General features: G+C 42.0%; 1 protein-coding gene across 2 annotated transcripts in view; it reads left to right on the plus strand.

Moving 5' to 3' along the window:
- The first annotated feature begins 717 nt into the window (after positions 1 to 717).
- The window catches only part of SOCS5 (suppressor of cytokine signaling 5), a 34,352-nt gene continuing 21,828 nt past the window's right edge, over positions 718 to 13,241 (plus strand). The window contains exon 1 of one of the 2 annotated variants that reach the window (XM_039568518.1): positions 718 to 817. The gene's annotated coding sequence lies outside the window, so the exon portion shown is untranslated. Of the gene's footprint in view, positions 818 to 1,027; positions 1,115 to 13,241 lie in introns of those variants that run through there. The other variant, XM_039568516.1, reaches the window with a different exon arrangement.

Consider the following 13,241-nt stretch of genomic DNA (forward strand, 5'->3'; position numbering starts at 1 on the left):
CACTGTTCCAGCTTCAGCACCACCTGCAAATTTGTTGAGCACACACTCCATCTCCTCCTCAAAAGTCTCTGAGAAAGATGTCAAAGAGAACCGACCCCTGCCATTCTCTGCTTGCTGCTGCCTTCCAGTAGAGTAAACCCATGGACCCTTCCCTCCGAGCCTGACATCGATGCATCTCTTCCCATCTGAGTGTCCACCGTCCGCACTATAGCGTCCCAGTGTGTCTGCCAGCTACAGGAAGATGCGATGCGTTCTGGTACTTGGAATACCAGCTGTTTTTTTGCGCTGCAGCGAGCGATTCCTTTGCCCGACGTGATCGGATGTTACTTCACCTGCAGTTAGGCCAAGCCATGGATTCGCTCCCCATTATGGGGAGGAAGGGAGAGGAAACTGCTTCGAATGGGGTATTACTCCAGACAATACCGACGTGTCTCCAAGGGTCTCCAAGTTTTTGCTGCTACCTTCAGCGTAGAAGGAGCCGCCTGACTCCTGCAGGCGCAGTGCCGGGGCGGTCCCTGCCTGCGCCGCATCCGGCCGCCCCGGGAGCCGCGCTTGGAGACACCAGCCGCGCACCGCCGTTCGGCCTGTGACGCCGAGTGTGGCGGGGAATTCCGGCTCCCGGCGGGGCGGGACGGGACGGGGCGGGGCGGGGGCTCCGCTCGGCCGCCGCGGCCCCGCCGCCTCCTGCCGCCCGCCCCCGCACGTGACTCCGCCCGGATCCAAGATGGCCGCCGGCCAGCGAGCCCATTCCCGGAGCGGGCATCGCGCCCGACTCCAAGATGGTGGTCAATGGAGGCCACCGGAGACAGCCTAGCGGGTCAGTGCGAGCGCCGCGCCCCGGTTGGCTGGGCGACGCCCCGCCCCCGCCAGCCCGCCGCTCCCATTGGCGCCGCGGGGGGCCAGGCCGGCTCTCATTGGCCGGCGAGGTGTCGCTCCCGGTGTCTCCGCTCCGGGGCCCGGGGAACTATTTTCCATTGGGCGGAGGGAGGGAGGGGGCTCGGTCCGGTCGCTCCGGGAGCGGCACCGGCGGCGGGCCCGGGCCGGGGATGCTGCGGGCGCTGCCCCCGCCGGGACGGCGCTGAGGCGCCGCTGCCCCCGCCGGGACGGCGCAGCGGTAGGTGCTGCCTCCGGTCGGGGCGCGGGCGCGGCGGGCGGGCGGGCGGGACCCGCCTGCGCCGCTCGCCCCCCGGCGGCCACAGGCGGCCGCAGCCCCGCTGCCGCCCGCCGAGGCCGCGGCTCCGTGCGGGAGGGAGGCGGGAGCTGCCGCCCTGTCCCGGCCCGAGGGAGCCGGGAGAAGGGACGGCGAGGGCTCGGCTGTGCCCGCGGCCGGGAGAAGGGCGCCTGGGGCGGGCGAGGCGGGGAGCGGTGTGTCGGGGGCCGGTTCCGTTCGGTCCCGGCCGTCCCGCTGGCGGTTCGCAGCGGCGCCCCGGCTGCAGAGGGTCGAACCTGCCCCGGCCGGGCGGGGGTGCCCGGTGTTGGTACCCGGGGTGGTTGTGGGGCTGGTGCAGGAGCAGCGCGGTGGTCGGCGGTGTCCTATGTACGAGTTTGCACGCACGGTTTGTCCGTATGGAAATTACCCTGGCAGAATTGCCACTAAAGAGCCCTCAGGGCGCACAGCCTCCTGTTAACCCCTTCTGCGGGGACTGGGGGGGAGCGCTAAACATCAGGCCGTCTTCCCTCGTGAGCGCTCATAAAAGTTTGCAAGTGGTCTTTATAAGCATCTGACTCGGAGTTACGAATAGTTTCTTAGAATTGTAGGAGCAGTAAATCCTGTTATTTTTGCTGTTGTTATTAACTTTGTACTCCAGTACTTGCACTGAATCACAGTAGCTTCATCGCATGGAATACATTTCTGTCTCTGAATGTTTATTTCATCAGGGTTGTGTATCATGTAGTCTTACCCAGCATGTACAATAGTCAGGTTTCCATTCCCTGAATACTTACAGAATGCTCTCCTCTTTTATTTTTTTTTCCCTCTCCTGTAAAGCTTGTTGAAGTTTTCCACACTGTTTCTGATTGTAAGCTATAAATTTTATACTATTCATCATATGGGGCCCATTACGTGGGGGGTGATCCCTGGCCATACCAAAGATGCATTTTCACTCAAGCTAATTTCAGTATGGTTTGGGAATGTTACATCCATAGGAATCTTGAGGTGCGATCCATGCACCTCAAGACCTCATGTCATGCAGGTTTGTGCCATTAAAGTCTTCCCGTTGAAGATGTTGTGCAGCTTTCAGCCTGAGCATAACCCCTGTTACCTTGAATATCCCCAGCTGATGAGTTTGCTGCAGTGAGGCATTTGAAAGGAGGCAGGTTTCCAAGTTAGCAACCTCCTACTTCATTCACTTGTCAGTCTGTAAACGAAGGTACTCAAATGGACCTCGTATCAAAGCGATAGCCTTAGCAGTAGAGTCTCTGTCAGAACAGATTCAATTCTGTACATTTTTGCACATGGCTAAGTATGGCAGAGTGAGTTAGCTATACTACTAGGGCAAATTATTTGTCAGTCCAAAGCAAACTATAGAAGGAGAGAAAATGAACCGATTTTGTGACCTGGTGGACTGAGCTGATGAAATCAGTTCTGATTTTCCAGTTGGTCTAAATGTCCTGCTTCTCCTCTGGTTTTCAGGATTGCATTAACAATACAAGCCAGGCAGTGAATTCAGACAGCTGGGTAGCAGTAGGTTGACATGACTTCATATGTGTGAGAGCATTGGGAAAATGCCTGGGTTCGTCCCTGGAAGAATATGTAGAATTTCTCTTCTATTGCTCTTTTAATGATGGCAGGTACATCTAAGAAAGAGGGAGCAGATGGAAGGGATTAGAAATGAACTGTGTTCTAGCAGAAAGGGTTTTTTTTTAATCTTCTTTGAAACATGTGAAACCTGTCACTGCAGCAAGGTTCTAGAGAGATGAGTGACTGTTCATCAAATTAGATGTGGCAATTTACGTGTTTCCGTGATGGACTTATAACCCGAGATGGTATAACATTCATTTTTTGGGCTCATTCATTATGTTTAGAGATGTATTTTAGTTTAATCAAACAGTAGTGATGATTGTTAATAGTTGTAAACCACCTTGTCCTGTGATAGCCTCTTGCCAAATAGCTCAATTTTTGATAGATACTGCGTGGATTCAGATCATTCCATGTGACTTCCGTACAGCAATTTTATCTATTCTTAAAACTTAGTTCAGGTGGTGATATTTTATTTACTGCTGCAAATAGTTAAATGTAAAATCTAGACAGGATACCTTTTTGTTTACTAAATTGTACATTCCTGACTTTGTAGAATGAAAGAACCATCATAAACTCCTAAAATACTGATTTTTATTCCAAAGTATTGGAATAGGTTGGCTAGTTAAGTAATTCTTGAATAACCATCTACTTTAGGCTGATTTCCTTGCCTCTTGTTTCCCCAAGAGCTGTACTTCATAGTTTCAACCGTAGGGGGAAATTAGCACTTAGTTTTACGGTGTGGTATTTGTGCCTAGAGGCTTCGGGGAGGCACAAGGTTTGGTTGTGTTGAGCAACGTGCAGTCCCTCCCCTCCATCTGATCATGGCCCGCACTGTACTGACAAGCCCTCTGTCTTCCAGAGATATCCGCCTAGTTTAAAAAAACACGTTTTGATTTGTGGGGTTCGGGGTCTGAAGGATGATCAGCTTTTCTGGTATGTTGACCTATGCATTAGTTTGAAATGAGCATGCAATTGCTCCATTAAATAAGAAGTGCCCTGGAGTGATATGTATTTGTGTGGTTTGGTTGTTGGACAGCTTATTTTAATCTTTGAGCTATATCTAGTTAAAATGTTGTATTTAAAATTTAGTAAATGTATGCTATACCTTCTGGAGCCCTTATACTTTGTCAGCTTGATAAATTAACTTTGACACACTGAATATTTTTCACCAGCTAACGTAGCTGTTAGTTAAGTTAAATAAAGGAGAAGAGCCCACATGCTCTCTCCATGCATACAGCTGGACATTTCTGTTAAATTTTTCAACAAAAATGAAATTTTGATTGGTTCTTAAAGCTTCATGAATACACTAATTGGTGAATCATCTAATGTGCAGTTTAGTTTCAGGAAATATGAAATGGCTCACTAACTTCATAGTTACAAGATTATGCAGACCTTCTGAAAATCTCAGTAAGAAAATGTGTGCAGTGGTGGTGGTTGATATTTTTGGCTGTGAGAGAGGTTGGCTAAAACTCAGTGCAGTTATGCATAGTCTGCACTAGTTTATATGGTAGGAACTCACTTGGAGAATTATCTGGAAGGAAGAAAGAATAATTTTACAGGTTTATCTGCTCTCGGGACCTTATCCAGATTTTGCTGAAGAAGTTTGCAGTCAGGAAGCTCTTCTGGCTCTGTAATGGGTCCTGAATGTAGTTGCTTTTCACCCTGTGCTTTTACAGTGCAGTGGTTGTTGAATTCTTCAGCCTTAATGTTGGACAGCTGCAAAACATTTAAAGCCTATCTTTGAAAGATTGGGATAAGAAGGAGGGGGAGATGGAGGCTGGCCCAGATAAGTAATACTTCTTGAGGACTCTGAAGTATTTTCTTTATGTAGCTGTATACGGTGTGTTCGGGGCTAGCTGGAGACTACTTGATTATGTACTGCGTGATCAACTGAAGTATTTAAACCAGTACTTCTTTCTTGTGGAAGTTTGAGTCTTTACAGTAGTTGAAGAATCAAAGAGGACAGGAATTTGATTTTCTTTTTTCTGCAGCAGAATAAGAGCAATTTCAGTGCAGTACATAACTACTCTGTGTAAACTCAAGGTTTTTATAACAAATATTTTCGCTGCTGTTGAAGGTGCATGGAGCATTCCTTAAGATACTGTTGTATTGCAGTACATACTGCAATACTTATGGTGAGCACCAGCTTCTTAGAGGCAGAAACTTTTACAGTGTTTATAAGTGCTTCAGTGATTTCTGACTGGAGCACATTTACAGAGGTGAAATTTGAAGTATTGCTTAAAAATTTGAGTTGGAGCAATAGTTTTTCTCCAGTACTAAATCTGATGACATTTTTGTTCCTCCTCAGCAGAATGAATTCTGATAGTAATTCAACAGTCAGCCGGGCTCCCAAATGAAATAACTTGGGCCTCATTGCTCAAGACTCAAATGTCAATCATAGGATTAAGAATTGTAATTCTGGGATAAAAAATGTCTGGCACTTACTACCTAATATTCCCATTAGGCTTGTAGAGACTCAAGGACTGCAGCTGAATGAACTAGGCTTGATCAAGACTGTGATAAAAACTGATAGAGATAATCCCTTAGACTTTTTGGCCTCTAATGACAAAAATTTAGCTTGTAGTGATTGCTTATGCCAGTTTGACTTAATTTTCTTAATGGAACTTGCCTAGCTAAGGATGAACGTATTTAATGGGGTAGACCTGCAAGTACCCTGTTTCTTGAAAAGAGCTTGGGACAGGAGACTTCCATCTCTAAGGTGTCTCTAACTTCTGATACTTAGAATTTCATCTGGTTAGGTACATCTGTTTTTATATCAAACTACATACTCTGCCTCTGTACCTTGGGTTTTTGGTTTTGCAGTAAGACATGTGCAGCACTGTTTGATTTACTGACTGATTTGCTTGTGGAAAAAGTACCTATTACTAAACTTTGATTTTGGGGAGTTTTTACATTTGGCATCTGTGAAGAAGGAGGTATTTTAATCATTCCACTAGTGCACTGAGAGCTATTCTTTTGAAGTAGCACATGGATAAAGTGATTTAATCTTAGATTGCAAATTATCTTTAATCTTCAGTTGGCTTGTATCTTTGTGTGATAAATTCAGTTAAACACACTGCTTAGTTGATGCTTTGTTTTCTTAAGTCTTTAATTTTCACATTTCTGTTGGGGAATAGTGAATTAAGTATTTTTAAAAAATGTGTTAAATCGCACTTGGATAGGAAATGGAAGTCAAATGTACAAAAAGCATTTTAAAACTGGTTTGTATTTTATCAGTTCAGATGTGCAGGATGAGTAGTTAACACATCAGTTTTATCAAAACTATTTTTTTTTAAATTTAAAATTTGCTCAGTAAGTTAAAATTTCTATTCAGTTGTATCTTGCAGTGTTTTGGACTTGATAGATATGATTTCTCATTCATTGGTCTTACTTGTGGCCGGGAAAAAGAAAATAACAATGTATTTTTAAGCTGTGAAACAGTTGTGGTGGTAAAATTATTTACAGTTAAAATTGAGAGGTCTCGCTAAGAGGTTATCTATACTCAAGAACATTCAACCAGAAGCCAGCAGTCTGATTGCTTCCAACTTTGCACCTCAGACAGGATAATGCCAGGCCATCCCTTTGGGCTCCACCAAGAGCCATCTTCTTATTGTTACGTTCTTTACTGCCTGAGTCTTCATTAGAATTGTGGCTGTTTAGCAACAGATTTAAGGAGTCCATCCCTCCAGGGGAAGGGTACCTGGCTTTATTAACATTCATATGATTGCTTTTCCTTGCCTTTTTTCTGAAACAGGATATGGGTTGGGTCTCTTCAATCGCCTGGCAGACAATCAGGAAAGATGCTCTCAATGTTCTCTCACTGTGATCATAGTTAATAAAGCTTCTGTTTGACCTGTCTTAAATTGTGCCTGTGTTATTACACACTTGGAGTCCTCAGAATCTCTGACACAGTTTCTCAATTTTTATTCAACCGGTTCACTCAATCCACACTGTTCTAATTTCTTTTTTCCTCTGGGTTAGTTGGTAGTAGGTTGTTAAGGGAGACTGACTCTGGGGTGTGTGATGGGGCGTGGGGGTACAGAGGGGTGATGGCATTATGTTGTCCCTTCAGACTGCAGTGACTTGTTCTCTCTTAAGTCTGTCTCATCAAGCCACACTCTTAATGTAAGAAAAGTCTTGAATCCAGTGAGCAAAGTTTCTGCTGCCAAGATCTCACTGGGTAGTTCTGCAGATTCTTGCCAGCAGTTTAACTCATTTGGACATTTGACATTATTTAAAACTTTGGCAACAAACCTGATCTGCTTTGATTTTTGCTTTAATTTTATTTGTTAATAGTACAATGAGGCCTTAATGCAGATTGTCACAGTGATGGTAGATTGGAATATAAATCAGATTCAAAGTTTCCATATCAAACCAGCTTTTATCTTCAAAAATATGTGTGGTTTATCCACTGAAGAAATTCCTCATATTTACTGTTCTTAAGATCTGGACAACTTATTTATGGAAGCAAGAACTCTGACAGCAGGAGCTCTGGTTCTTACAGATGTAAAACAGATTATGTGTCATAGTTTAGATTTAAATTATGAGATTGAAATTACTGATAGTATAGTATATCTTGGAGAATGCAAAAGTACTACTTCTGGGTTTAAAACCCTGAACTGCAGAGTACTGACCCTGGGAGAGGATATCAGAAATGTGTTAATAAATAGTTCACCCGTTCTTGTATTCTCTGCTGAGCAGCATGTATTGGCCAGACAGGTTTTTTATTAGGTGTACCCTGTGATGGTCAGGGCTATTCTTATGTTACATCCCATTACTGTATTTCAGGAGTGTGTCGTCTGCCTGTTAGTATTTGCTGACATAATTAGCATATAACCTGGTTTGGCAATTAACAAATTTTGTTGGTTTCTTTCCATAACTTAGTTGTCTTTAGTTGAGAATGTTTGAAATGGTCTTTTTCAGAAAATCTGTCTTTATACTTGACACTTAGCGTAATGTGCACTGGTAAAGTAGAAATACTGATTTTTTTTTTTTTTTTTTTAACCCCTATTCACCTAATCTGTTTGAAAAGGAAAATTCATTTTTTATTCTTTATGAGAAAGATAACTTAGCAATTAGTCTTCCAGTATGACAATCCCAAAATAAATTCTCTTCTGTGGTGCTTTCATGTCTCAGTTAAATTATTTCCAAGTTCAGTTAATCCAGTAGTCTATATTATAGAGGTATTTTTATTGAATTGTATTCTAGAAAAGTTTATTTTAATAAATACACAGACTCTTTCAGATTGACCTGATGATCTCCTGTTTCTCATTACTGGAACTAAAAAGATAAAATCTGGGAATGAGTCAGAAGTTTTAATTTTTATAATACTGAAATAGTTGTGCTGTGAGAAGTGAGAAAGCTGTTTTGCCTCAAGAGTCTGTGCTGCCCAGTATCAATTCTCATGTGAGGATGATACGGTTTTGTTGTCTCAAATTCCTTGGGGGTCTGAAGCATTTGTTAGAGGATTTAGCATTTTTGTCAGTAGAACTGTTAGTCCCCATGTGCATAGGACATGGTTTTGTTCTCTCAAACTCCTAAAGGAGTGAAGCATCTGTTAAGGGATTTTCAGCGGTTTTGTCAGAATGATTGTTACTAATATTCGAAACTATCAAGTAATTGCACTCATCTATAGCTCAGAGTTGCTTACGTGGGTGAGTGATGACCACTGCATTGAACAAATTTTCTATTTTGATATTTGTCTAACGGTTGTGGACAGAATAAAAGAGGTTTGGTGCCTTAAGGTCCAGACCAGTAGAGCAATTGGTGTCTGAAATAATAGTAGGCATCTTGTATCTTAGATCAAGGTTTGGACTTAGATTCAGTATGGCACTTGTTTTGGAAAAAAATTTTGTTCTGTAGTTCTGTATAATTCAGGATTAACTGACTTCTTGTTGATTGAACTTAACACTTGTTTTCAGGTCAGGGGCTGGTTTCTAGGGGCTAACGCTTAAGTGGCCTGCAAGTTTGAAATATCCTTGCTTTGAGTGTTGTTTGGTTTGTCCCTTCCCTACATTTGGTGACCCCTGCTGTATTTTTTGGTGACTGGTGTTTAGCTTTTTTCACAACTAGTTTTGATCAGAATTTTAAGAATGGAAAAAAATAGCAATGTACCATTGGTCATCTCTTTGATGGTACCTATATTTAAGTATATATGGGAATCCTTGTTGATAGTGAGCTCTCTAAGAACTTTATAGCCCTGTTTTCAGCAAGAGGGTTTATTTGGGTAGAAAATACTCTCCTGGAGTATCACAGATGACAATAGATAGTAGTAACTTCAAATCTTCAGCTTATTTTGTAAATGGTTTTGAAGATAGAACTTATTTTGGTTTTAGTCCTGGAAGTTCTTGCTTACAGGCTCAAAAATTATCACATTATGAAACCACTTTTTTTTTTTTTGTTTTCAGTTGTGCAAATAATTCGGTAGAAGCAAAACCTGAAGAATTTCTACATAGCCCATGAATTCTGTATTTTTTAAACTTTAGTCAAATATGAAATATTTATCAATTTTGCACCAAGATAAGCTAATTGTCTCAATGCTAGTAGAGTTAACATGGTATACTAATAGTATATCCATGAATATGTGATCCTTGTACTTGCTTTAAAGCCCCTAATAAGTGAAAAGAATCTTGATTTGACAGTGGCATGTGTAATTGCACACAAGTTTCCTAATGGGACACCTGCAATGGTGTTTTCTGTTTTCCTGAGAAATACAGAGACACTACGATTTTTGGTTTTACTTTCTTCATAATTGCAGAGAGCAGTAAGTAAAACAAACCTGAAAACTGTGGCAAAAAGAGAATAATGTTATATAAGGAGATAAAATACCATACAGTTACAGTTTATGATTTGTTCTTTACTATGAAATTTCATGAAGTCATATTTCTCCTTTTTAGTCTTAATGCTTTGTTTGACAGAAGTTTGATACTGAAAAGATGAGCAAAGCAGAAGTTTTGCCCTTTTTGTTTTGCAGTACAAATCTAGAAGGAGAATGTTCAGGGTCCATTCTCAATTTTTCCCTATAACTCACCACTCGTATCTCATTTTCTGGGTTCTCTCAAATCCTGGGCTTGGTTTCTTCTTTTACTTACACTTTTACTTGCTTTTCTTTGTACTATTAAGTTATAGCTCAAATGCCAGAAAATCTACTTTGCAATTTAATTTTGGCTGACTTGAAGAGGGTCAGTAATTATAGTTACTGTTTCCAGCAAGTTGAGTTTTTCCAGAAGTCTTTCTATGAAGAATGTGACTGTGGATTAATTGAATGTAAAAATGAGTCAAAAACTTTTTCTTGCCAAAGGCAAATATAGGAGTAGGTGCTAGTAAGGTTTTCAAAACTCTGTTACCTAGGTAATCTGTAGATGTAGTGTGAGCTGTTGCCCAAAGAAGTATAAAACTGATTTAATTTAGTGAGAAAGTTACTGGAGTACAGCTTACCTGTAAAACAGATAGCAATTCTCTGAAGTTTTTTAGTTTTCACTCTTATGTGCAAATCGATGTTGAGATACTTTTAAAACCGACTGCCTCTGAGCTTCCTGTCAACAGTAAGGTTGTCATTGCTAAAGCACTGTACCCTGTCTTTTTTCAAGTTATTCTGGATTCAGAGAGGACAGTAAGTTAGCAGTTGTTGATTTAAGAGTATGCTGACATCATGGATGACATACCTTCTTCTCTTCTGCCTTGCTTGTTTACATGCCTTCCTTTAGTGTCTGGAGGGGCTGAAGAGGCAACAGTGGCGCTCTGAGCAGCAGGATGACGTATTTTAGTCATTCAGTAGCGTTTGAGAGTACTCAGCTGATGCCTCTCTTCTGAAGGATGTTTAGTTCTGTGGTTTCATTAATCACTGTAAGTTTTCCTAATGCTCAGGATGCTTTTCTCTTTTCTAGAAACATCATAGTATTGCTATAAGGAACCATCCAAAGGAAACATTTTGCAAACATAGCAGAGTTTGTTGTTAGCATGGAAAAATAGTCTTGGTCTTTGCTGTTGGAAACCCTTGTGATTTGTGTATAGCAGAAATTATGGTGGTGTTACAGATACAGCTACATATGAAAATATTCTGGTTTTTGATTTGAGACAGGGATGAAAGCCAAATCTGGAAAAGAATGTCAATGTACGAAGGTAACTGTTACAAAATCTCACTAGGTGGGCCTACCAGATATTTGCAAATCCCTTAAGTGTTGCTGAATCCAGTGCTCCTTATTTTTGGTTCCTACTTATTTAGCTTTGCATGTGTTTTTTGTCTTTTTACTAATTTTAGAGTTGAACCATTTATTTAGCTCTAATGGGAAGTGATACCTCTTTGCAGGAGCTGAGCCTGGGGCTCAAACAAGTACATGTAGAAAGTTGCTACTCAAAAGGCTTTGCACAAGCATACCTGTCCTATGTGTGCAAGAGTCCTATGTGTATTCATGCACTCTGCTTGTTGTGTGGGAGTACACAGAAGGAAGACAGACTTGGGCCTCCTTGGTGAGGAGCAGCAGCAAAGGAGTGTATCATGGAGTGAGGGAAGCAGAATTCTGTGTCATCCCTGCCGAGCTGAAGTTGGCAGTGTGTTGGCAGTAGCACAGCCGCAGGTGCTGTGGTGCCAAACTTGTGTGTGATCCCTACTCTGTAACATAGTGCCAGCCTGGTAAAAGAATTATTTCTGCTTTTGCATCTTTCTCCCTTCTCATCAGGTAGAAAGGACATATGACTGTGGAAGTCTGCCGTGGGAATATGTTAAGTCCTTGAATCCAGAGGAGGCCAACAAAGCTGGTGCAAGGCCTGGAAGCAATGTCCTGTGAGGAGCAGCCAAGGGCTTTGGTCTTGTCTGGTTTGGAGAAAAGGAGGCTGAGGGTGACCTCATTGCTCTTTACAGCTCCCTGAGGAGGGGAAGTGGTGAGGGAGGTGCTGAGCTTTTCTCCCTGGGATCCAGATAGGATGTGTGGGAATGGTTCAAAGCTGTTTCAGGACAGGTTCAGAATGAAAATTAGGAAGCATTTCTTCAAACACTGGAACAGGGCACCCTCGAGAGGTGGTCAATGCCCCAAGCCTGTCAACATTTCAGAGCCGTTTGGACAATGCCCTTAAAATGTGCTTTAACTTGGCCAGCTCGAAATTGGTCAGGCAGTTGGACCAGGTGATCACTGTAGGTCCCTCTCAACTGAAATACTCTATTCTATAGAAGAAACAAGCTAAAAAAAACCCCAACAACAACCAACCAGTATTTAGACAAAGGTAACTTTGTACCAAGTGTAGCTGTGTTCAAAGGTGTTTCAGTTTTAGGCTGGTGCATGTATTGCTCCTGGCATGATACTTCAAATAGCTTACAATTGCCCGTAGTGGGAGTTGAACAGTGGTAACTGGTTGTAAAGAGTTAGTGGCCATGGGTGTTTCTGGTTTTATTTATATATGATTTGAATTTAAAGAGAATGTCCAGGACTGCTTGTAGGAGAATCAGAAGAGTGAAAAAAACCTCTCCTGGTTGTTGTATTTTCTTACAGTTGAGGTGGGGTTTTTACCCTCTTCAGACTCTTTGAGGGGTCTTGTCTGGTCCTTATGGACTTTAGATTGTGCTTACTTTAGGCCTAAAAGTCCTCTATTTTCAGTATTAAGAGAATCTTGTCCTTGTATATGCCCCTGTTGCTTCACTTTCCTGTTTGCTCCCTTAGGATAGAGTATGCCATTGTATGAGATCAAGGCTGTGAAGTCTTCCAGTTGAGTCTGTCTCTGAGGCTTGCAAAGGTCACTCTGATTTACCTTCAGATTTCTTCTGGAGAAAACAAGATGGCATAGAGTGTTAATGTTACCTGATGTCAATGAGTAAACAAGTAATTGGAATTTTTAGGAAGGAAGATAGTATTATGTTTTATTTGTGTTTGCTGGCTCCATCCTGTGCTGTCATTCACTGAACCTGACACTGGTCATCACACAGATAACTCTGAGAGTGTCTAGCTGTTCACCCAGCAGTTTGCATAATCAGAATGGACAATTTGAATGGTTTGATTTTGTATCATTGACAAAGCATCCTATTTTGTTATGCAGCTGTAAACTTCTGTAACAAAGAGCATTGCTGCTTAAGTGAAAATGGGAGTTCACACAAGTCTTTGTTCCCACTGATGTTCTTCCTTCATCTGTTTCTTCCACAGATAATAGAAAATGTTGGAAAAATGTTAAGAGATAATTTATAACTTTCCTGATCTCTCATCTTCTGGACCAAAATACTTTATGCCTTTCCTTTGCCTTGGGTTTAATTTTGTTTAAAGCTTTTTGCCAAAATTCGTCATCTGTTTTCAGAAACAAAACTAGAATAATTGTGCCATTTTTTATGTCAGTCTCTACTTTGAAATATTGTATTGCACCTCTGAACTGGAACATCCACTTGAAATTTGTCAGTGGGCAGTATTGTTTTAATTTTACATGAAAATCTGTCAAAATTAAGCCAATTCTCTTCTTGAAAATTTCTGATCTGGACATGGCAGTTTTTTGTTTTGTTTTGTTTTTGTGGGGTACCCTGGAG

This window comes from Corvus cornix, chromosome 3, assembly GCF_000738735.6.
Source record: "Corvus cornix cornix isolate S_Up_H32 chromosome 3, ASM73873v5, whole genome shotgun sequence".
Lineage (NCBI taxonomy): Eukaryota > Metazoa > Chordata > Aves > Passeriformes > Corvidae > Corvus > Corvus cornix.